Source organism: Piliocolobus tephrosceles, chromosome 13 (genome assembly GCF_002776525.5).
Source record: "Piliocolobus tephrosceles isolate RC106 chromosome 13, ASM277652v3, whole genome shotgun sequence".
NCBI lineage: Eukaryota > Metazoa > Chordata > Mammalia > Primates > Cercopithecidae > Piliocolobus > Piliocolobus tephrosceles.
In genome coordinates, this window is record NC_045446.1 from 92,757,950 (window position 1) to 92,783,451 (window position 25,502).

Consider the following 25,502-nt stretch of genomic DNA (forward strand, 5'->3'; position numbering starts at 1 on the left):
TGTTGAGAAACCCTGATCTACGTATTACAAAGGAAAGAGAACTAACATTTATGGAGAGGCTTTAACAGTTGCCAGCAGTTTCATGCACCGTCTTATTTAATCCTCACAATAGTCATTTATGGATGAGGAAACTGAACTCAAATAACTTACCCAAAGCCACACAACTAGTAGGTGGCATAGCTGAGGTTTGAGGCCAAGTCTGTTTCCAAAGCCTTTCTGCTTCCATTAAACCAGGCTGCAAAGTCAAAGTCAGTTCAGAGATGGCTTGAGTCATTCTCTCTGCCCCCAGATATTTACCTTGTTGTTGGAGAGTAAGAACAGGAAAATAAGCAAATCACTAACAGTACATACGTATATGTCATTACATTGTCTTTACCTTATGATGTACACATAGGACAAGTTAATTTGTCTATGTCAACACAACTGGCTAAGATAGTTCCAAACATTATACTCCTCAGAGGTGCTCTGGGCCAGTCCCTGGGGAGCCCTAGCAGCTGAAGGCACCTTAGCAGTAGGGCACTGCTCAGGCCATGACAGGGGAGGAGATGGCAGAAGTTTATCCTCCAGAGAACAGATGAGAACCTCTACCACCCTGGGGAACCCAGATCCACCTACAATATTCCTAGGACTGTCTGCTTACTCCTGGCACCTGCAAGAGCAAAGGGGATAGCATGGCTTTAACTAAAAAGCAAGAAAGTATGTATCACAGTATTATTTTTGTAGTGTTTGCAGTAATAAGATACTCATAGAACTTGGAGGGGTGGCTTACACCTGTAGTCCCAGCTACTCAGGAGGCTGAGATGGGGGGATCCCTTGGGCCTGGAGTTTGAGGCCAGCCTGGGCAACATAGCAAGACCCTGTCTTAAAAAAAAAAGATATTCATAAGAAGACCCAAATTTGAAAAAAAATCAAAATGACAAAATGAAATGTGTTGTAGCAACAAGTCAGGACAGGATCAGGAGACCTTCCAGATGTCTCCTTAAGCAATTCACTTCCCTTTTTTGAATTTCCATTTCTTCATCCATAAAAGGAAAAGGTGAACTAGCCGAAGTTTTCTTCCTCCATGGACAGACTCTCGGTGTGTGAAAGGGATTTCTTTGTATATCTTGGAAGAATTCTTCCTTTCTGGTCCTTGCTGATGACATACTTAGATTTGCCTCTGGATTCCTGGGGATGACACCACAAGTGACTTCAGGTGATTGTATCAGGGATATACCCTGGAATGTCCTGGTGTCTGGCTAAAGAAGGAAAAATATAACAGATGCTTTTGGAAGGTTGGTGCTACAAAATCTGCGTTATGATAAGGAAATTGCTCTCAGCACTTTCTCACGAGAAACTCTGAAGTCAGCTACTTTCTGCGCTTTCATAAACATGCTCTTCTTCACACAGAGCATGGGCAATGACCCTTGATTCTTCCTTTCCTCAGTGTGGCCCCTGGAAGCTATGTCTCTGCTGGGAACCCCAGCTTCCAGTCTGGGCCTATGTCAGAATCATTTAATAGCTCCTTTCTACCCAGGAGAGAGATCTGGGCAGACAGGTTATCTCCCTTCTCATCCCCTTTACCAACCTTTTTTAGAGGCTTACCTAAGAGCGCAGTAAAGGAAGATGGCAATCATTGACCCCTCAAAGTGTGTCAGGCCGTAGACTAAATACTTTTCCCTATTATTTAATGGAATCATTGTAACAACTCTTTTCCAATAGTTACCATTATTATTCCAGTTTTACAAATGAAGAAATTAAGTGTTAAACAGCTTGATTGCCCAAGGTCATAAAATGTCAGAGCTAAGATTCCAAGGCAAGTCATCTTGAGCATAGCTTTATCAAGCAAGTCACTTGAGCATAGCTTTATCAAATGGAAGCGGAATTCTTTTCTGCCCAAAGTGGTCATCTTGACTCCACCACTTTAGTTTGTTCCATGGCTGCCCAAGGGGCCTTGATCTCCTCATACTTGACCTTTCTGGGTCACTTGGTGAGTCAAGACCTAGAGAGAATCAAAATTTGAGTGTAATATCCTATTTGTATTTCCAGTGAGTACATTCTTTCACTTCTTTGAATCTTTAGCAGCTTTTTTCTGTATCTTACATCCTACTCTCTCAAGAGGCTTCCCACCAATCTTCCAAGAGCAGGTTCCTTCCTGCTGTGGTTAAGGCCAGTTCTTGCTTTCAGTGAGTCTTAGGAACACATCCTCCCTGTAATGACTGTTCCACAAGGGAGGTTCACTCCTGATGTCCTCTGGGCCCTATTGTCCTGCTAGATGCATTCATGCATATTTACCGAGCATCTACTAACTTCAAGGTAGTTCTAGGCACCAGGAATACAGTGGTGGAGAACCAGAGTCTCATCTGGCTGCAGACTTAGATGCACGATGTTCTCCTCTCGGGCTAAGGGGAAGAGAATAAATATTAGTGAGCAGCGATAGTATGTCCTAGTATTTATAATACATTGCCTCATTTAATCATCACTAAAGCATAAAAAGGCAAAGGTCACTTATTTATTTTTTTAGAGATGAGGTCTCATTCTATTGCCGAGGCTGGAGTACAGTGGCACGATCACAGCTCACTACAACTCCTGGGCTCAAATGATCCTCCCAACTTGGCCTCCAAGTAGCCGGAACTACAGGCATGGACCAGCACAGGCAAAGGTTATTATCCTCATTTTTTTTTTTAAAGATGGAGTTTCCCTCTGTTGCCCAGGCTGGAGTGCAGTGACGTGATCTCGGCTCACTGCAACGTCTGCCTCCTGGGTTTGAGCGATACTCCTGCCTCAGCCTCCTGAGTAGCTGGCATTATAGGTGTGCGCCACCACGCCCAGCTAACTTTTGTATTTTTAGTAGAGATGGGGTTTCACCATGTTGACCAGGCTGGTCTTGAACTTCTGAGGTGATCCACTGGCCTTGGCCTCCCAATGCTGGCATTTTAGGTGTGAGCCACCACACCCAGCCATTATCCTCATTTTCAAAGGAAACACCAGAGGGTCCTAGAGGTCAGATCACAGAAACTTAAAAAAGGTAGGGTTTGCAGGTGGATGCCAGGGATGATGCAGAGGGCCTCTTTTTCTTTTACTTGAGAAGGGAATTATTCTCCTGGAGTCCCAGCCTCAGAGAAATGCTGGGGAGAAGCCACATTTCTTGCCCCGGCATTTATGACCCTGAGCACATTATTCACATTCTTACTTCTTTCCAAGAGCCTAAATCCACTAAAATGAATACAGTTTAAGAAGAGAGTAATCTTTCCTGAAGTGAGTTAATACTGAGAATGGTAGGAGAGTCCGTGGGTTCTGGTTGCCAGGAAGAACTGAGCCCCACGCCATGGCAGCACTGCAAGGATGTGGTGGGACCACAGAAGGAATCATCACAGGATGCTGCAGGGAAGTGAGATGCAGGGCCTGGTGCCTCTAAGTTCCCTGAAGCAAGCATGCCACAAAAGCAGCAGTGAGCAGAACTGAGAAGATATGTGGGCTGGGTGGACCAATAGGGAGGAGATGGAACTCCAGAGGATTACGGCTGAATTTCCTTCCAGTCCAAAGGGATGGAGGCTCAGAATAGAAGTTAAATTTTAGGGAAATGGCTGGGCGTGGTGGCTTACTCTTGTAATCCCAACACTTTGGGAGGGAGAGGTGTGAGGATTGCTTGAGGCCAGAAGTTCAAGACCAGTCTGGGCAACAAAGTGAGACCCTATCTTTATTTTTAAAAATGAAAATAAAATTTGGCCAGGTTTAGTGGCTCATGCCTATAGTCCCAGCACTTTGGGAGGCCAAGGAGAGAGAACTGCTTGAGGCCAGGGGTTTGACACCAGCCTGAGCAACATAATGAGACCTTGTCTCTATTTAAAAATGTAGGCGTCAGTCAGACATGGTGGCATGAAACCCGGTCGTGGCAGCACCTCTGCTCTGTGGGATCCACTATGTCCATACGATGTTTGCCCAGAATGATAGGGAGCTCAAAGTGACCCGAATTCTCAAAGAAAAGTTTCCTTGAGCTACAGTGATCAAAGTCACTGACATTTCAGGAGGTTGAAATTAAGTCAAAATTTAATTTAATTAATTCATTTAAATTGAATTTAAAATGAAATTAAAATTGAATCAGGAGAATTTAAGCAGAAGAGAACTATTCAGCAGTACCACAGGGTTAATCAGGCACTAAAAGAAGAAATCAAGGGATGCATGGATTGCAGATACTTAGCTCTGTCCCCAAACACTGACCATGCCCTGGCTGCATGGAGGCTGCTGCTTTAAACCTTGGATGAACTTGACTGACACCATTCTTCCCTAGACATTCACCAAAAAATGTGTATATTTTGTTCATATACATTTCCATGTTATAATGATAGAAGATGTGTAATCCACTTATATGTTAATTAAAGGAAACAAACAACTGAAGCTTTGAAGGGATAAATAAATAAAAATGTAAAACAATTAAAAATGAAAATAAAACTATAAAAATAATTGTAGGGAAGAAAATGCAATATATGTGGCACAGCTGGACTGAGATTCACACATACTACATACACAGGAGAGATACATAACATGGTACTTTCTACATAGTAGGTGTGGTATACTATCATTAATATTATTCTTATTATTGTTACTATTAATATATTTTAAGCATAGTTTTCTAAATGTTTTGCCTCATTTTTCAAGAAAGTATATAAACTTCATGGACTATAGACCCTTTTGTAGCCTTCAAAGACCACACAAAAAAATTGTACCACTAGACAGTTAATAAAGAGACAATAGACTTTGAATAAACTGAAATAAAAGCATGGAGGTGTTATCACTGGCTAGTACAGGCACTTGCTCACTTTTCTCCAGCAGGTAGTCCACTTTCCAAATAAATCAGGGTTCTCAGAAGTCTCTTTTGCTCCAGCTGACTTTTTTTTTTTTTTTTTGAAACAGAGTCTTGCTCTGTTGCCCAGGCTGGAATGCAGTGGCGTGATCTCGGCTCACTGCAACTTCCACCTCTGGGATTCAAGTGATTCTCCTGCCTCAGTCTCCCAAGTACCTGAGACTACAGGCACCCGCAGCTGCCACCACACCCAGCTAATTTTTTGTATTTTTAGTAGAGACAGGGTTTCACCATGTTGGCCAGAGTGGTCTTGAACGCCTGACCTCAAGTGATCCGCCTGCCTTGGCCTCCCAAAGTGCTGGGATAATAGGCGTGAGCTGCCATGCCCTGCCTCAGGTACCTTTCAGTCAATCCTTACACAAGGTAATGTTCAATGGCTCCTTAAAGAGCTACCCCTATTGTGGGCATTTTCATTGTCATAGACAAATCTGAAAGACATAACTTCAAAATATTGAAGTAAGACCCTATACTGGAAAAATGTGGAGAGCCACACATGGACTCTCAAGGGAGATAGTTTTTGATGCCAGGCACGGTGACTCACACCTGTAATCCCAGCACTTTGGGAGGCCAAGGTTGGTGGATTGCCTGTGCCCTGGAGTTCAAGATCGGCCTGGGCAACATGGCAAAACTCCATCTCTACAGAAAATACAAAAACTTAACTGGATGTGGTGGCACTCACTTGTAGTCCCAAGTACGCTGGAGGATCACTTGAGCCTGGGAGGTGAAGGTTGCAGTGAGCCACTGCACTCCAGCCTGGGTGACAGAGCTAGAACCCATCTCAAAAAAAAAAAAAAAAAAAGTAACCGCTAACTTAAAAAAAAAAAAAAGAAAAAAGAAAGAAAAGAATGGAGATTTTAAAAAATATTTTTGAGCAAGGACTCTGGCACTGGAAGCCGTGTTATTATCCCAGGTTGCCCACTTTTACTAGTGTCTTGACCAAAAATAAACCATGCATGTTCTGCTGGCGAATCAGATGAGCCCATACAGAAGAAGAGAAGGAGGGTGATTCAGGGAAGGGAAAGAGAAAAGTAAAAGAAACACACACACATGCACGTGCGTGCACACACACACACACACACACACACAGGAACAGAATGAAGTCACTTGAGCATAGCTTTATCGAATCAAAGTGGAATTCTTTTTTGCCCAAAGTGGTCATCTAACATATCTTAGACAAATACAGATGAAAAAGAGAGGTCCTTCCTTAGCACCAGGGCATTTCATGAGCTCAAGTTCCACATCTTAGTTTCATTATGAACAACAAATCTCCTGGGATTTTCCAACCCAAGTTAGCTCTGAGAACATCCACACTGTGGAGAGAGCAAGGAACTTCCTTGTTTCTAATACCAAGTCCATCAGATGATTCATAAGCCCTGCAAAGAAGAGTGAATCATTCTTAGAATTCATTTTGTAAATGCAAAAGATCTCATAGTGAGTGACAAATATGTCTAAACAACTGTGTTTTCGGCATAGTTAAAGAAGTTCAAGAAAGTCTTTCATGTCTTTAGCCATGTTCATGTCTGCTTCTGGAAGGACTTTGATCCTGTTTCTCGTTAATCAAAGTGTAGTCTGCCTTCCCAGGCCCAGATCTGGTATGGTAACTCCCATGAAGCCTTATCTCATGGCCCACTCCTTCACTTGAAGCCCCATTCAAGTTGCCAGTAGGCTCTGTGCTTCTTGCCTCAGCGTTTATGACCCTAAACAGAATATTCACATTCTGACCTTTTTCCCAGAGCCTGAATCCACTGAACTGAATTTAGTGGCTCTCTTTCCTCCCAACTGTTAGGCTACTGCATTGGTGCCACTCACACTGGCACCTACCCACATGCCACATCCTTGCCAAATCTACTCAGCTGGGGTGCATGATACAGAAATCATGACTTATGTGCTTTCCATGTCTCATTTATGAAAATAATGAACTTCATGACTAGTAGAATTATGCACAGAGAATGAAAAATGCCACCTGAAATAAATTTTTTTATCACCATCAAATTTTGTTTCCTCTGATTGTATAAATAATACATATCAGTTATACAATATTTGAATTACAAAAAGAGAAGAAAAAGAGTAAAGAATCAACTTCAGGGGCCAGGCATGGTGACTTATGTCTGTAATTCCAGCATTTTGGGAGGCCAAGGTAGGAGGATCACTTGAGGCCAGGAGTCCAAGACCAACCTGGCCAACATAGTGAGACCCTCATCTCTACTTATTTTTTAAAAAATTATAAAAAATAAATGAATCAACTTCAGACAATATGAAAAATAGAATAAAATATCAGTTGCTGTTCTCCTGAGATAACCACCATTCGAGTCATCATTCTTCCATGCCTCTCCTTATGCATATATGTACATATATTTAATTTTATATAACTGTGTTCATATCATGCCTGCAGTTCTTATTATAGGCCTTCCTTTTTCAGTATAGTGGGTCTTTTTGCTGTTATTTATTTGTTTGCTTGTTTGTTCATTTGTTTTGTACACATCCCCCTTCTCCTTTACTCCCTTAACTGAATAACTGACTCTCACCTGCTCTTGGTTCCTCTTCATTAACAATCTGATATCTGGTCTTCTAGATTTTTTCTCCTTGCTCATATTGCATGTATACACACACACACACACACACACACACACACATACACATATGTAAGGGAAAAGGAAGCTTATCATGATTTGTTCTATAAAAATGGAATTACATTACAAAGACTTCTCTGATTCTGGCTCTTCTCACTTTTTGATTACAGCAGGGAAAACCCTACAAATCAACTGGTATAGAACAAATGTCTTCATTCTAATAAAATATCTTTAGTATTAATCTCATAGTTTGAATACACCATAATCTTCAAGGCTTTTTGCATTGATGAGTGTATACTCTTTCCAGTTTTTTACCTCCACGATAGAAAGGAAATCTGAAGTCTACTCTACTGTAGCAATTTTCTTCTCTCACTTTTGAAGATTTGCTAAGGTAATTTTCCGTTTCTTCTCTGTCCCGCTGTCAAGTGACTTGACTGGAGCCATGGTTCAAAATCTTTAGGAGATCATGAGTCCCTTTGAAAATGTCATGAAAGTGATCAAACCTCTCCCCAAAAATGTACTGACATTTTTAAGAACTGCATATAATTTTAGTGGCCTTGAACCTAGGTGACAATTTCCTGAATTTGAGAAAAATTTTGCACTACAAAGAAGATTCTTTTATGGTTGCAATCATCCCCCAAATTTCCAAAATTCTTCCTCCCGATGATGACCCATAACAGATTATGGACTCAGCATGGTAGAGGCAGGCAGCTGAGAGGGTGAAGCCAGGCCACAGTCGTCCACACCCTTCTCTGTAGAAAGGACAAGGCACTTCACAGGCCACCGAACACATTCCTTCTTTACCTCCTCACTTGGGTGAGTTTGAGGGGCACTGTGGAAGTGATTGCTAACCTACATGTCACACGATTATCAAGTGCTTATCATTCATACATCGCTTGACTTATAAGCTTGCCATTTGCCATTGGTAATGTTGCAGTGGTTCTCCTTCTCTCTCTTTTTTTTTTTTTTTTTTTTTTTTGAGACAAAGTCTTGCCCTGTTGTCCAGGTTGGAGTGCAGTGGCACATGATCTCGGCTCACTGAGAACCTCTGCCTCCCGGGTTCAAGTTATTCTCCTACCTCAGCCTCCTGAGAAGCCAGTACTGCAGGTGTGCACCATCACATCTGGCTAAGCTTTGTATTTTTAGTAGAGAAGGGGTTTCACCATGTTGGCCAGGCTGGTCTCAGACTCCTGACCTCAGGTGATCCACCAGCCTCAGCATCCCAAAGTGCTGGGATTACAGCCATGAGCCTCGGTGCCCGGCTGGCCAGTTCTCATTCTTATAGAGATAATGGGCGTAATCATTCCATGGATGATGCATGCAGTCTTGACTCCCTACACCCCTTATGCTTGCCTGTGAGCCTATGTTTCAAGGGCAGAAATCAGTCCTGAACTCTAGCCAAGAGCAGTCTTCACCTGTCTGTTCCCACCTTCATAGAGTAGGAAGAGCAGTTATGGCATATGCTCAGACTGAGGGGCAAGAGACCAGAAACCTTTTTAAGTGCCACCCCTGTTTCTGTAGTAATAGTAAAGAAATGGGCTGGAGATGCTGAGGTTAGGGACTCGAACTCCATATGTTACTGCTCCTACATCTGTGTCTCATTCGTCACTGTCCCCTGAAAGTCAGAGGGAAGCCCAAGACCATAAGACATCAGGACCAGACAAGGACCCCTCTGTTTCTTGCTTCTGCTGAACCAAGGCTGGAACCCTTGTCACCCAACCACACATATGCTATCACATTTGGAGCAAGTAGCTTTTTGCTTAATATGTGGTTTTAAACAATAAGTGTTCTCTTATTTAAGTGACAGGTGGATGGAATTGTTACTTTACATTTAAGAAACCTCACAAAGAACAACCGGGCGCTGGTGGCTTACAGCTGAAATGCCAGCACTTTGGGAGACTGAGGCAGGGAGATTGTTTGAGCCTGGGAGACCAGCCTGGGCAACATAGAAAGATCTTATCTCTACAAAATATACCAAAATTATTTGAGAGGCTGAGGTGGGCAGATCACTTGAGGTTGAGAGTTCAAGAACAGCCTGGCCAACATGGTGAAACCCCATCTCTACTAAAAATACAAAAATTGGCCGGGAATGGTGGCAGGTGCCTGTAATCCCAGCTACTTGGGAGGCTGAGGCAGGAGAGTCATTTGAACCCGAGAGGCGAAGGTTACAGTGAACCAGAATTGTGCCACAGCACTCCAACCTGGACAACAGAGCAAGACTCTGTCTCAAAAAAAAAAAAAAAAAAAATTATCCAGGCATGGTGGTGTGCACCTGACGTCCCAGCTATGAAGGAGACTAAGGTGGGAGGATCACGAGCCCAGGAGGCTGAGGCTTCAGTGAGCCGTGATTGAAATACTGCATGCAGCCTGGAGGAAAGAACGAGACTCTGTGTCAAAAAGAAGAAAAGAAAACAGAAAAGGAAAAGAAAAGAAAAACAGATATCTGCAAAGAACAAAATGCAACCCATATGTGTCTAAGGTGGCACAGTATGCATGGAAAACAGAACCTCCTACCCAAAAGAGATGGGATGTTAATGGGTGTACACTGAACCAATGATGTGCGTGTGGAGGGAATCCCCACGGTAACCACGCTGGCACCACACAGTGCCGGCGCAGGCACCCAAGGGCAGAAGTGAATGAACAGGTGGTTCCTGAGCCTCAGATGGAGTAACCCAGGGGAAGTTTTAGAGCAGAGAAATTCTCTTGCTAGGTGAGCGTTGATTGACCAGGTTACCTTCGGCGGCATCAAACTAGGGAGAATAGAAAACTCAGAATAGAAAACTTGTTAAGAACAGCAAGTTAACACCACACGCTGCTGACAGGAGAATATGTCCATTTCTCCAAATCCTGTGTCAGAAGATGGCACACATGAAAATAGCCATTGATTGGATTTTAACGAGTCAACCGTTAAACATTCCTGTAAGACTGGTACCAAAAAGTAAACCCAAATTCCCTGCTATAATCATCCCTGGGAAAACCCACTGTTTGGCTATTTCATATTGCTGTCTGTTTGACTTACCCCTCTATGTTTCTGTGGGGAAAATCTGCACAGTGAGCAAATCCTGTAATTTCAGCTGCCCATCGTTGTATTATCATTGGCACCTCAGCAGCAGTGTTTGGCTGCATTTCAATTATGACGGGGATCCTTTCGCATTTTCCGTATTACTCAGGAGTCCCAGGGCCTGGCTGGCATTGGCTCCTCCTGGAGGCGCAGATGTTCTGTCTTCTGCTCTTCAGCCTTTGGTGCATCGGATCCAGTAGTATCTCCCTTTGACTTTATTAGGAACTCAGACTTAGAAAGCTAGTGAAAGGCCAGGTGTGGTGGCTCACACCTGTAGTTCTAGGACGTTGGGAGGCCGAGGTGGGCAGATTTTTGGAGCCCAAGAGTTTGAGACCAGCCTGGGCAATGGGCAAAACCTCATCTCTACAAAAAATACAAAAATTAGCCAGGTGTGGTGGTTCACGCCTGTAGTCCCAGCTACTCAGAAGCTGAGCCCAGGAGGTCAAGGCTGGGGCTGCAGTGAGTTGTGATCATGCCACTGCACCCCAACCTGGACAACAGAATGAGACCTAGTCTCAAAAAAAAAAAAAAAAAAAAAAAGCTAGTGAAGTGTAAAATAAAGAAATTGGAGAAAATGAGGACCTCACACAAATGAGGGCATTTTGTATGGCAAGAAGTAGGCCAGACACTTTATACACATTATTTCTTCAAGCTCATAATAACCCTAAGGTGTTGGTATTAGGGAACACAAAGCTCAAAGCATCCTAATAACTGATTGTGGCCAACCAACTAGTTAAGGAATTGGAATGCTTTTAGGTAACATTTTTGTTGTTTATTATATATATACATAGAAAAATGTACAAATAGGCCAGGCGTGCTGGCTCACGCCTGTAATCCCAGCACTTTGGGATGCCAAGATGGGCAGATCATGAGGTCAGGAGTTCAAGACCAGCCTGACCAACATGATGAAACTCCATCTCTACTAACAATACAAAAATTAGCCAGACGTGGTGGCTCACGCCTATAATCCCAGCTACTCAGGAGGCTGAGGCAGGAGAATCACTGAACCCAGGAGGCAGAGCTTACAGTGAGCCAAGATCGCACCACTACACTCCAGCCTGGACGACAGAGTAGAACTCCATCTCAAAAAAAAAAAAAAAAAGGAAAGAAAAGAAAAATGTACAAATAATAAATGCTGGTCTCAATGAATTTTTGCAAAATGAATATGGCCACAAAATAATAATCAGGCCATTTTGTTTATTTAGCGTTTAGTTTTTCTTTTTGAAACAAGGTGTATTAGTCGTTCTCACACTGCTAATAAAGACATACCTGAGACTAGGTAATTTCTAAAGGAAAGAGGTCTAATTGATTCACAGTTCCACATTGCTAGGGAGGCCCCACAATTATGGCAGAAGGCAAAGGAGGAGCAAAGTCACGTCTTGCATGGAGGCAGGCAAAGAGAGCTTGTTCAGGGCACCTCTCATTTATAAAACCATCAGATCTTGTGAGATATTCACTACTTCAAGAATGGTATCAGGAAACTGCATCTTTGATTCAATTACCTCCCACTAGTCCCTCCCACAACACATGGGGATTATGGGAACTACAATTCAAAGTGAAATTTGGGTGGGGATACAGCCAAACTATATCACAAGGTCTCACTCAGTTGCTCAGGCTAGAGTGCTGTGGCGTGGTTATGGCTCACTGCAGCCTCTACCTCCTGGGCTCAAGTGATCCTCCCACCTCAGCCTCCCAAGTAGCTGGGACTACTGGTGTGTGACACCACACCTGGCTGATTTTTTAAATTTCTGTAGACAAAGGATCTCACTATGTTGCCCCGGCTGGTCTCAAATTCCTGGGCTGAAGCGATCCTCCCACCTTGTTCTCCCAAAGTGCTGGGATTACAGGAGTGAGTCACTATGCCTGGCCTTATTTAGTGTTTTTCTTCAGGAGTTTCTTAAATTTTTTGTGGCTTTTCCAACTATTGACTGTTAATAAAAATTTTTATTAGGGGATTTCTTTTCAGAGAGAAACTAATTTCAGTTTTTGTCAAGAAAGAATTCCACCCATATCCACATCTGGCACGAACCTAACAACAGCCATTGCATAATTAGGGGTTTCTACTCCCCTCTCTCCAGCAACCTGTCTTCTCTCTTTGCTGGACAGAAAGATCCCATCTCACTACGGTGTGGCACGTCTGAATATGCTTTACCCCTGTCAGTCTACACATATGTTCAGGGAATTAAAGGAAGATACAGGCTCTTTCAAAATGCTTTAAAGAACTATTTAAATTTATCTCCCAGTCTAAATCTGCCTGTTTCTCTAACTGGTAACATAATTTTCACCACCATACCTGAAGCTCCAGAAGGGTTATGGGTTGTGCTGTTTTGTTCATTGATGTATCGCCACTACCTAGACCAGTGTCTGGGATGCAGTATGTGCTGCCCAGTAGATGTTTGATAAAGAGAGAGAGTGAAGAATACTTCCACTCATCCAATCTCCAACTCTTTCATTTACTTAACAAACATTTTGTTAACTTGTAGGGTCACTCGATACTCTTCCTTTACTCTAGTCCCCTCCCACCACCACTTCTAATCAATTTTCAAGTCCAGTTGTTTCATGTATTACTTATCACATTCATCTTAGTTCTTTTTCTAGTCCCTTCTAGTCCATCAGTTTAACATCTCATACCTTGAGTCCTAAATGTTCTAATCAGTCTTTTAATTCCATTCTCTGTGAGATGCACAGTTTTCAGAATCTTTTTCATACATTCAATTTTTTACATAGTGTTCCTTTTCTCAAAAATTCTCAAATATTCTCAAAATAAACTGAAAGGGGTCATCTCACAGCAGAGCAATTACAAGTAATTTTTACTTCCTCCTTTGTATTTTCTGAATTTATAGCTTAATTTTAATTCAAAATGTCAATACGTTAAAAAAAATAATATCACTGTTTCAAAGTTAATTCCGCAAATATTTCCAGCTTGTGTGTCCGGCATTGTTTTAGGTGCTAGGGATGCAGTTCTCGTTTTCAGGGTGCTCATAGTGTAATAGGGGAGACCGAGAAGGAAACAGATAATGACAATCAACTGATAAAGATGTATGCTCTGTTTGCTGCACAAGGGGCTTTACAGGAATAACCATGGAGAGTTATGGATCCTAGAAGGGACACAGGTGGGGCACACACCCTTTTCTTTTTTTCTTTTTTCTTTCTTTCTTTCTTTTTTTCTTTTCTTTCTTTTTTTTTTTTTTTTTTTTTTTTGAGACAGGGCTCACTCTGTTGCCTAGGCTGGAGTGCAGTGGTGCGACCATAGCTCATACAGCCTCAACTTTCTGGGCTCATGTGATCCTCCCACCTCAGCCTCCTGAGTAGCTGGGACCACAGGCGAGTCCCACCACACCTGGCTACACCCTTCTTCTGAGTCCTAGAATAAGTCAAAGAGAATGTGAAACCAGGTGAGAGTGTGAGGGAAGGCAGAGGGTGAAGAAGTTGAAGTCCACAGAAGTGAGAGAGTGTGCAAAGCCCAAGAGGATTAGGGTGACATAGTTGAAGCACAGAGGTGTGTGTGAGAGAGAGAGAGAGAGAGAGAGAGAGATAGGTCAGGGATGTTTCACGAGTGGGAACTACAGAGGAATGCAGGAGCCCAGATTCTGCTAACGAGTGCTAATTCAGTCCTGACAGCACTGGGAACCACTGAAGAATTTAAGTAGAGGCAAGGCATGGTCAAATTTGCATTTAGAAACGTCATTCTGGTCACCTTGTGGAGACTGTATAAGATACAGTCAGAACCCAGTTTATCAAGGTCAGATTTCTTCACTTGTCAAAGTCCTTGCCATCTGCCCCCTTCCTCCTTTTCTTGCTTATTCTCCCACAGTTCCCTGCCACCAACACTGTCAGCCTTCTATCCCTATCCCTCTTACTTTGCTGTTGCAGTTACTTCTTCCTGACAAAGAACTTTCTCTTCCCCTGTGCCCCTTGATCTCTCCAGATCTTAACCTCCCTCTGCCTCTCAGATACTCCCAACCATAGTGCCATCTCCCAGTCACAGTCCCATCTCCCTGCTTTTCATGGTCCTAGGAATTGTGACTTTGCTTTATATCTGCTTGTGGTCCCAGTTATCACCACACACCTACAAAAAGCAAAACTCAAGATGTGCTATTTCAAATGATAGTGACTTAAAATTATGATCCAGGCAAGGTTTTAATACCTTAATACCTGCCCTGAGATGGATGTATTGCCAAGTTGGTGGGTGTGTCTTGGATTGTGTAATTTCCTGTGGGCAAAGCTTCTTTTTCACCTGGGTAAACGCTGAAGCTCTCTTCCTAGAGTTTCATTTTACTAGCTTACACAAGTGTACTCCCTGTTTTTAAAAAATATTCTAGTTTTACATTTTATTTCTATAGAGGTGGAGTCTCACTATATTGCCCAGGCTGGTCTCAAACACCTGGGCTCAAGCGATCCTCCAGTCTTGGGCTCCCGAAGTATTGGGATTACAGGTGCAAGCTACCGTGCCTGGCCTTTACTCCCTTTTTAAAGTTAATTTTTTGATGTAAAAGAAAGCTTTACCATTTATTTTTACTTCAATATGAAACCTTCTCATGTGCTTTCTCTTTTTGGTGTTTGAAAGCAACCTAGCTAGAGAACAATCATAATGTGGGGTTGAGAGGAAAACTCAGAAATCTGAGGTTGGAGTGGGAATGTAGATAATAGGAATGGAAGCCACTAAGTCAGAAGACAAGCTTCCCAAACTTCTTCATGGTATAGGGCAGTAGTAGAGCTCAGGTTCTAGAGCACTGTTTCTCAAAGTGTGGTCCCAGACCAGCAGCATCAGCCTTTCCTGGGAATGTGTTAGGAATGCGAAATGTTGGGTTCTTTCCCAGACTTCCTGAATCAGAAACTCTAGAGGTGGAGTCCTGCAATGGCAGTTTGAGGACCACCGCTCTAGCGTTTAAAGGAAGGATCTACAGAGGATTTGCACTACAATCTGCCGTTAGTGTTTTTTTTTCCTTTTTTCCTCCTTCCCTGCTCCTAGGCAACCAAGAGAAAAATACGTTAAAAACTAGGTGTTTCTCTGAATGGCTGGATTTGAAGAAGTTCTATTTTAAAACTACATTTAAAAAAAGGGGGCCAGGTGGTTCACACCTGTAATCCTAACACTTTGGGAGGCCGAGGCTGGTGGATCACTTGAGCCCAGGAGTTTGAGACCAGCCTGAGCAACGTAGTGGAACTCCATCTCTATAAAAAGCTGGGTGTGGTGGCATGTCCCTGTAGTCCCAGCTACTCAGGAGGCTGAGGTGGGAGAATCACTTGAGCCCAGGAGGTAGAGGTTGCTGTGAGCTGAGATTACACCACTACACTCCAGCCTGGGTGACAGAGTGAGACCCCACCTCAAATAAAATAAAATAAAATAAATAAATCCCAAAAAACCGACAAACAAAAAAACTTCATTGAATACCTGCAGGGCACCAGCCACTGTCTGAGGAACAGTAAACAGAAAGAGAGAAACTACCCCTGTGCTAGAGGAGGCCTGTCAAGGCAGTATGTGTGTGTGTATTTGCATCTGTGTTGGGAATGGGGATGAAGTGGAAAGTGGGAAAGGCTTTTTGGAAATGATGAATCCCAAATTGTGTTTTGAAGAGTCAATTGGAGCACTAGGTCAAACATGCACTTTAGCCAAAGGACCAGTTGTAGAAATGCTCAGTAATTCCCTTGTGACTCTTTTGATCCAGAAAGGTATACTAGAGCAATGCAGAAATGCAGCTGCACAGGAGTTTGGTTTTACTGCCTGACTTCACTTTGATTTCATGGCTTGGATGAAAAAGAGACATCTACTTCCTAGTTTCTCTCCATCTTAAAGTTCAATATTGCATCCAACTCCATTTTCTTGCTGTCTTTCAAGGATTTTCCTGAGGCTTCTGTTCCCACTGTTTCTGCCTAGATCTTCCACATACTAGAAGCACCAATCTTCTCCCACCATCCACAGCTCCCTGTGACCAAGATCATCATGGGCAACATTTATCACACTTGCTTTTAACCAATGAACTTGGTCTTTAGAGCATTTACAAATAAGTATGAGATGCTTTCCCTCAGAAAACTCACAACCTAATTAAAGATACAAACCTTGACATAAAAAAGTAACAATTTGGACTGAAAATGACTTAGTAAAGAATTATATGAACTGTAAACCCCATAGAAGGACATGGCTTAACAAGTTATGGGCCACAGACCAAATCCAGCCTGCAAGCTAAGAATGGTCCCTACAGTTTTATTTTATTTTATTGTATTGTTGGTGGGCTTTTCTTTTCTTTTCTTTTCTTTTTAGAAACAGGGTCTTACCACCTTGCCTAAGCTGGTCTCAAACGATTGGGTTCAAGTGATCCTCATGCCTCAGTTTCTTGAGTACTGGGATGACAGCACATGTCACTGACCCAAGTTCCATTTTTAAATGGTTGAAAAATAAAAATAATACACAGAGACACATGAAAAGTACATGAAATTCAAATATCAGTATCTACAAATAAAGTTTTATTGAAACACAGTCATACTCATTCAACTATATATCATCTATGGCTGCTTTCTTTCTCCAAGGGCAGAGTTGATCTTTCTTTTCTTTTTTGAGACTGAGTCTTGCTGTGTAATATGGTTTGACTGTGTCCCCACCCAAATCTCATCTTGAATTGTAACTCTCACAATTCCCGTGTGTCGTAGGAGGAACCCGGTGGGAGGTGATTGAATTATGGGTGAGTCTTTCCTGCACTGGTTTCCTGATAGGGAATGTGTCTCACAAGATCTGATGGTTTTAAAAAGGGGAATTCCCCTGCACAAGTTCTTCTTTTCTTGCCTGCTGCCATATGAGACATGCATTTCACCTTCCACCATGATTGTGAGGCCTCCCCAGCCAAGTGGAACTGTAAGTTCACTTCTTTATCAGCAGCGTGAAAATGGACTAATACACTCTGTTGCCCCAGCTGGAGTGCAGTGGCATGCTCTTGGTCACTGCATCCTCTACCTCCAAGTTCAAGAGATTCTTCTGCCTCAGCCTCTGAGTAGCTGGGACTACAGGTGCATACCACCATATCTAGTTAATTTGTATTTTTTTTTAGTAGAGTGGGGGTTTCACTATGTTGACGAGGCTGGCCTTGAACTCCTGACCTCAAGTGATCCTCTTGCCTTGGCCTCCCAAAGCACTGGGATTACAGGTGTGAGCCATCACACCCAGCCCCCAGTGGCAGAGTTGAGTAGTTGCAACAAAGACCATATAGCCTATTTTCCAAACTTTGATGCTCTGCTTCACTTTTAAACATAAGTTCCAAATATAAATCTATCTTTGTAAATACATAAAACTGAATGCTTTTAACAGCTCCCGTCCCCTCTTGAATGATTGGCTGCTTCGAAATTTCTTCCACCAGATGCCCTAAAGCATCTCTTTCAAGTTCAAAGTTACACAAATCTCCAGGGCTGGGACAAAATGCTCCCATTCTCTTGGCTAAAACATAGCAAGAGTCACCTTTATTCCAGTTCCCACAAGTTCCTCATCTCCGCCTGAGGCCACCTCAACTTGGACTTCATTATCCATATCACTATCAGCATTTTGATCAAAGTCATTCAACAAGTCTCTGGAAAGTTCCAAACTTTCTCACATCTTTATGTCCTCTTCTGAGCCCTCCAAACTATTCCAATCTCTGCCTGCTACCCAATTTCAAAGTTGCTTCTAGATTTTCAGGTATCTTTACAGCAGCACCTCACTCTACCAGTACCAATTTACTATATTAGTCTGTTCTCATTCTGCTAATAAAGACGTACCTGAGCTGGGTGCAATGGCTCATGCCCATAATCCCAGCACTTTGGGAGGCAGAGGCAGGTGGATCACTTGAGGTCAGGAGTTTGAGACCAGCCTGGCCAACATGGCAAAACCCTGTCTCTACTAAAAATAAAGAAAAATTAGCTGGGCATGGTGGTAAGTGCCGTAATCACAGCTACTTGCATGGCTGAGGCAGGAGAATCACTCGAGCCCAGGAGGTGGAGTGTGCAGTGAGTCAAGATTGTGCCACTGCACTTCAGCCTGGGTGACAGAGCAAGACTCCATCTCAATATTAAAAAGACATACCAGAGACAGGGTAATTTATAAACGAAAGAGGTTTAATTGACTCACAGTTCCACATTGCTGGGGAGGCCTCACAATCATGGTGGAAGGTCAATGAGGAGCAAAGTCACATCTTACATGGTGGCAGGCAAGAGAGTTTGTGCAAAAGAATTCCCATTTATAAAATCATCAGATCTTGTGAGATTTATTCACTACTACAAGAACAGTATGTGGGATACCATCCCAATGATTCAATTTTCTCCAGCTGGCCCCACCCCTGACATGTGGGTATTATTACAATTCAGTGTGAGATTTGGGTGGGGACACAGCTAAGCCATATCAGTATTCCATAGTGTATAGGTACCACATTTTCTTCATCCAGTCTATCACTGATGGGCATTTAGGTTGATTCCATGTCTTTGCTAGAGATCTACTTTCTAAGGTCCCATATGTGAGTGAGAACATGCAATATTTCAATTAACATAATGACCTCCAGTTCCATTCATGTTTCTGCAAATGACAGGATTTCATTCTTTTTTTTTTTTTTTTTTACCATAATCAAACATGGTCAAAGGATTTAATTTTTTTGGCCGAATAATATTCCATTCTGTATATATACCACATTTTATTTATCTATTCATCTATTGATGGACACTTAAGTCAATTCCATATTGTCACTATTGTAAATAGTGCCACAGTAAACATGGGTGATATGGTTTGGCTCTGTGTCCCCACCCAAATCTCCTTATGTAGCTCCTATAATTCCCATGTGTTGTGGGAGGGACCTGGTAGGAGATGATTGAATTATGGGGGCAGGTCTTTCTCATGCTGTTCTCATGATAGTGAATGGGTCTCATGAGGTCTGATGGTTTTAAAAAATGGGAGTTGCACTGCACAAGCTCTCTCTTTGCCTGCTGCCATCCACGTAAGATGTGATTTGCTCCTCCTTGCCTTCAGCCATGATTGTGAGGCCTACCCAGTGATCTGAAACTGTAAGCCCAATAAACCTCTCTCTTTTGTAAATTGCCTGGTCTTGGGTATGTCTTTATCAGCAGCATAAAAATGGACTAATAGAATGGAGAGTGTAGATGTCTTTTTGATATGTTGATTTTCTTTCTTTTGAATATATACCCAGTGGTGGAATTGCTGCATCATATGGTACCTCTGTTTTTAATTTTTTGAGGAATCTCCATACCGTTCTTCCTAGTGTCTGTACTCTATGCTGTTCTTCCTAGCAGTGTACAAGAGTTTCCCTCTCCCCACATCCTCACCAGCATTCGTTATTGCCTGTGCTTTTGATAAAAGTTATTTTAACTGTCTCCCGCACTCAAACCATCCTCCTACCTCAGACTCCTGAGTAGCTGGGACTACAAGTGCATACTAACACACCTGGCTAATTTTCTTATTTTTGGTAGAGACAGGGTTTTGCCATGTTGGCCAGGCTGGTCTTGAACACCTGAATTCAAGTGATCCTCCTTCCTCAGCCTCCCAAAGTGCTGTTATTACAGGCATGAGCCACCATGCCTGGCCAAAGGATATTTTCAAAAAATTCAAAACATGGCTTATATGAGGATTTGTTCAATTTGTTAATGAGAGAATTAGCACGATGATAGAGCTGGTCCAAAGAATATTTGAGAAACTCAGTATATATAGGAATTTGAAAAAGAATGTTAGAATAAGTTTAGGTTAGGTTTAAAAATTGGTTAATATCCTACAGGACAATAAAACCATAATCATTAGGGTTATCTTTTCTATTGAACAGAAATCATTCGTTTTGCTAACAGGCAAAAGCTTACAAATTAATATGTAACTTCACAAAGTTTAGACTTTTAATAAATAATGAATAGCAAGTCAAATAATAATACTTTCCCCTAAAGGATCAATCCTTGGGTAGACCAGTTACACAAAGCTCAGTAACACCATCAAAAGGACATGCTGGCCGAGTGTAGTGGTTCACACCTGCAATCCCAGCATTTTGAGAGGCCGAGGCAGGCAGATTACTTGAGGCCAGGGGCTCAAGACCAGCCTGGCTAACATGGCAAAACCCTGTCTCCACTGAAAGTACAAAAATTAGCTGGGCATGTTGGTGGGCTCCTGTAATCCCAGCTACTTGGGAAGGTGAGGAAAGAGGGAGCATAGCTTCACCACAGGAGGCGGAGGTTGCAGTGAGTGGAGATTGTGCCACTGCACTCCAGCCTGGGCTGTGACAAAACGAAACCCTGTCTCAAATAAAAAATAATAAAAACATAAACCTTAAAAAGAGGACATGCTATCTTCTCTTTGCCTTAGTTCCAAATTTTGTCTACTTTTACTTAATAAGTGGTAAATAAAAACATTCCTTTAAGATTTTGTTCCTAGCAAATATTGGGAGGCAAGAATGTATGGAGGTTATGGAGGCAGGGCATTTAAAAGCAGAATCTCAAAGCAGGTTTCATCCGGTAAGCTAGCAGTAGGAGAGAGGCTGAGGCATTACATTTATATTTTTAAGCAGCTGCCTTTCTTCTTTGTCACGTTTCTAGCCTGAACTACTTATTTGACGTTTTCAACATTAGTCCTCCAATTCTCAGAGGACACATTAAATTCCAGTTTACTCCTCCAAAGACATGTATTATTATTATTATTATTTTATTTTTTATTATTTGAGATGGAGTTTCACTCTGTCTCCCAGGCTGGAGTGCAGCAGCACAATCTCAGCTCATTGCAACCTCCACCTCCTGGGTTCAAGCGATCCTCCCACCTTAGCCTCCTGAGTAGCTGGGACCACAGGTGGGCACCACTATGCTCAGCTAATTTTTGTATTTTTAGTAGAGACAGGGTTTCACCATATTGGCCAGGCTGGTCTAGAACTCCTGAATTCAACTAATCAGCCTGCCTCGGCCTCCCAAAGTGCTGGGATTACAGGTGTGAGCCACCATGCCTGGCCTCTTCCAAAGGCATTTAATGGGTATGTTCAAAAAGCCCTATAGAACCAAGAAAATTAAAAAAACAAATTATTGTTGCCAATTATAGATAAAATAATGGCATCTTATTTTAATTTGTATTTTTATGACTGCTAGGGAGTTTAACATTTTTACTTAAATGCTTTTCTTTGAATTTTCTGTTAATATTTAGCACATTTTTCTCTCAGATTATTTTCTTATCAATCTGTAAAAGCTTTTGTATTTAAAAGGAAAATTGACTCATTTTTATATTCACTCCAAATATATATAAAATACCTGTTCATCTTCTCTCTTCTGGCTTTTAGATTTCCTATAATGCTTAAAGCATGTGTCTCCCATACTCTTAAAGATATAAGTACATTCTCCTAAATATTTTTTAAATATTTTAAATATTTTCTTTCTTACATTTGGATATTTAATCTATACAGAATTTAATTTTATACAAGGCATGAATAAGGAGCTAACTTATTTTCTGCATAACCAATTATCCCAGTATTATTTTTCAAACTAACCGGCAAGTTCCCAACAGAATTTAAAATACCACATTTGTCTTATATCAAGTTTTTGTATACATTTCACTCTACCTCTTCACCCTCTTTCTTTTTATAGATTAATTGCTGAACTCTTGTTAAAATCCTGGTTTTGATTACAGGCCAAAGATTCTTCAGGTTCCTGTAACTGTGCATATGATTCAGCTACTCAACTGTCTAGACGTGTTCATTGAAAATGTGCTGTGGTGTTCCCTGAAGCCCTGGGAACTGCACATCACTGCGCAGCTCCTCTCAGAACAATGCCAGTGTGGTTTTCTGTCTCACATAAACCTCTCTGTGGGCTCTTTCTACAGACTAATCCTTTCTAAATGTGATTTAATTAACCAGGAAGACGTTTGAAGGAAAGTAGATAAAATGTAAAAGTCTGGTTGTGTCTAACAATGGGAGCTATTTCAATAAGGACTTTGAGCAGGCACACATGTATTAACATGTCAATTCATTCAATACTGAGCACCTACTATATAACAGGTACTACCCTAGACACTGGGTATGCAATCATAGTCAGAAGTCCTGGCCCTCATGAGGCAAGAAGGAGGAGACAGAAAATAAATACATTACTTTCTTTTTTGAGACAGAGTCTCACTTTTTTGCCCAGGCTGGAGTACAGTGGTGCGATCACAGCTCACTGCAACCTTGACCTCCCAGGCTCAAGTGATTCTCGGGACCTCAGTCCCAGTCCTGAGTAGCTGGGACTACAGGCATGCACCACCATGCCCAGCTAATTTTTGTATTTTTTGTAGAGATGGGATTTCACCATGTTGGCCAGGCTGGTCTTGAACTCCTGGGCTCAAGAGATCCACCTGCCTCAGTGAATTGGTGATCTCTAAGTGGTGGGATTATAGGCGTGAGCCACAGTGCCTGACATATACACACAAAACATTCCTTAAAAACTTTATTTTTAACTGGGATATAACAAATATCAACTTAAGAACAGTTTAATTAACTTTTACATATTTGTAACCAATACCCATATCAAGACAGAGAAAGGATATTTTCAGCCTTTCAGAAGGTTTCCTTGTTTCCCTTCTAAAAGTAATAACCCTCCAAAGATAACTATTATGCTGATTTGTATCAGTATATATTAGTTTTTTGAGTGAAAAAGCCAGACACAAAACACTACATTCCGTATAATTAATGAAATTATATGTAAGAAAAACAGTAATGGAATTATATGCGAGGTACTGTTTTGTGTTGGCTTCTTTCACTTAAAATTTTATCTGAGATTCACCATGTAGCTGCATGTAACTGAAATTTATTCTTTGTTTTATCATATTTTGTATTATAAATATGCCATAATTTTTATTGTTCTCCTGGACATTTTATTGTTTCCAGTTTGGGGATATTGGGAATAAAGTTGCTATGAACATTCTTACATATTCTAACATAACTGATCACATTACTAATTTCTCTGAACTCAGGAGTGAATTGGTTGAGTTAATTATTTTTTATAGAGAAATTTATTTTTTTATTAGAAATTAAGAGTGAATCGGCTGAGTCCATTTTAAGTCTACATATACATTATTTTGTATAGAAAGAATTCATATAGAAAATACATAAAGAACTTCTATAGATGAATAAGAAAATGATAGACAACACAACTTTTTTTTTTTATTATTATACTTTAAGTTCTAGGGTACATGTGCATAACGTGCAGGTTTGTTACATATGTATACATGTGCCATGTTGGTGTGCTGCACCCATCAACTTGTCAGCACCCATCAATTCATCATTTATATCAGGTATAACTCCCCAATGCAATCCCTCCCCCCTCCCCCCTCCCCATGATAGGCCCCAGTGTGTGATGTTCCCCTTCCCGAGTCCAAGTGAGCTCATTGTTCAGTTCCCACCTATGAGTGAGAACATGCGGTGTTTGGTTTTCTCTTCTTGTGATAGTTTGCTAAGAATGATGGTTTCCAGCTGCATCCATGTCCCTACAAAGGACGCAAACTCATCCTTTTTTATGGCTGCATAGTATTCCATGGTGTATATGTGCCACATTTTCTTAATCCAGTCTGTCACTGATGGACATTTGGGTTGATTCCAAGTCTTTGCTATTGTGAATAGTGCCGCAATAAACATACGTGTGCATGTGTCTTTGTAGTAGCATAATTTATAATCCTTTGGGTATATACCCAGTAGTGGGATGGCTGGGTCATATGGTACATCTAGTTCTAGATCCTTGAGGAATCGCCATACTGTTTTCCATAATGGTTGAACTAGTTTACAATCCCACCAACAGTGTAAAAGTGTTCCTATTTCTCCACATCCTCTCCAACACCTGTTGTTTCCTGATTTTTTAATGATTGCCATTCTAACTGGTGTGAGATGGTATCTCATTGTGGTTTTGATTTGCATTTCTCTGATGGCCAGTGATGATGAGCATTTTTTCATGTGTCTGTTGGCTGTATGAATGTCTTCTTTTGAGAAATGTCTGTTCATATCCTTTCCCCACTTTTGGATGGGGTTGTTTGTTTTTTTCTTGTATATTTGTTTGAGTTCTTTGTAGATTCTGGAAATGAGCCCTTTGTCAGATGAGTAGATTGCAAAAATTTTCTCCCATTCTGTAGGTTGCCTGTTCACTCTGATGGTAGTTTCTTTTGCTGTGCAGAAGCTCTTTAGTTTAATGAGATCCCATTTGTCAATTTTGGCTTTTGCTGCCGTTGCTTTTGGTGTTTTAGACATGAAGTCCTTGCCCGTGCCTATGTCCTGAATGGTACTACCTAGATTTTCTTCTAGGGTTTTTATGGTATTAGGTCTAACATTTAAGTCTCTAATCCATCTTGAATTAATCTTCGTATAAGGAGTAAGGAAAGGATCCAGTTTCAGCTTTCTACTTATGGCTAGCCAATTTTCCCAGCACCATTTATTAAATAGGGAATCCTTTCCCCGTTTCTTGTTTCTCTCAGGTTTGTCAAAGATCAGATGGTTGTAGATGTGTGGCATTATTTCTGAAGGCTCCGTTCTGTTCCATTGGTCTATATCTCTGTTTTGGTACCAGTACCATGCTGTTTTGGTTACTGTAGCCTTGTAGTATAGTTTGAAGTCAGGTAGCGTGACGCCTCCGGCTTTGTCCTTTTGACTTAGGATTGTCTTGGCAATACGGGCTCTTTTTTGGTTCCATATGAACTTTAAAGCAGTTTTTTCCAATTCGGTGAAGAAACTCATTGGTAGCTTGATGGGGATGGCATTGAATCTATAAATTACCTTGGGCAGTATGGCCATTTTCACAATATTGATTCTGCCTATCCATGAGCATGGTATGTTCTTCCATTTGTTTGTGTCCTCTTTGATTTCACTGAGCAGTGGTTTGTAGTTCTCCTTGAAGAGGTCCTTTACATCCCTTGTAAGTTGGATTCCTAGGTATTTTATTCTCTTTGAAGCAATTGTGAATGGAAGTTCATTCCTGATTTGGCTCTCTGCTTGTCTGTTACTGGTGTATAAGAATGCTTGTGATTTTTGCACATTAATTTTGTATCCTGAGACTTTGCTGAAGTTGCTTATCAGCTTAAGAAGAT

The 25,502-nt window shown here is 41.5% G+C and overlaps 1 pseudogene; it reads left to right on the forward strand.

Annotated features, from left to right (window-relative positions):
- Nucleotides 1-3,850: 3,850 nt before the first annotated feature.
- On the forward strand, nucleotides 3,851-4,199 carry LOC111540054 (annotated as a pseudogene).
- Nucleotides 4,200-25,502: the final 21,303 nt, after the last annotated feature.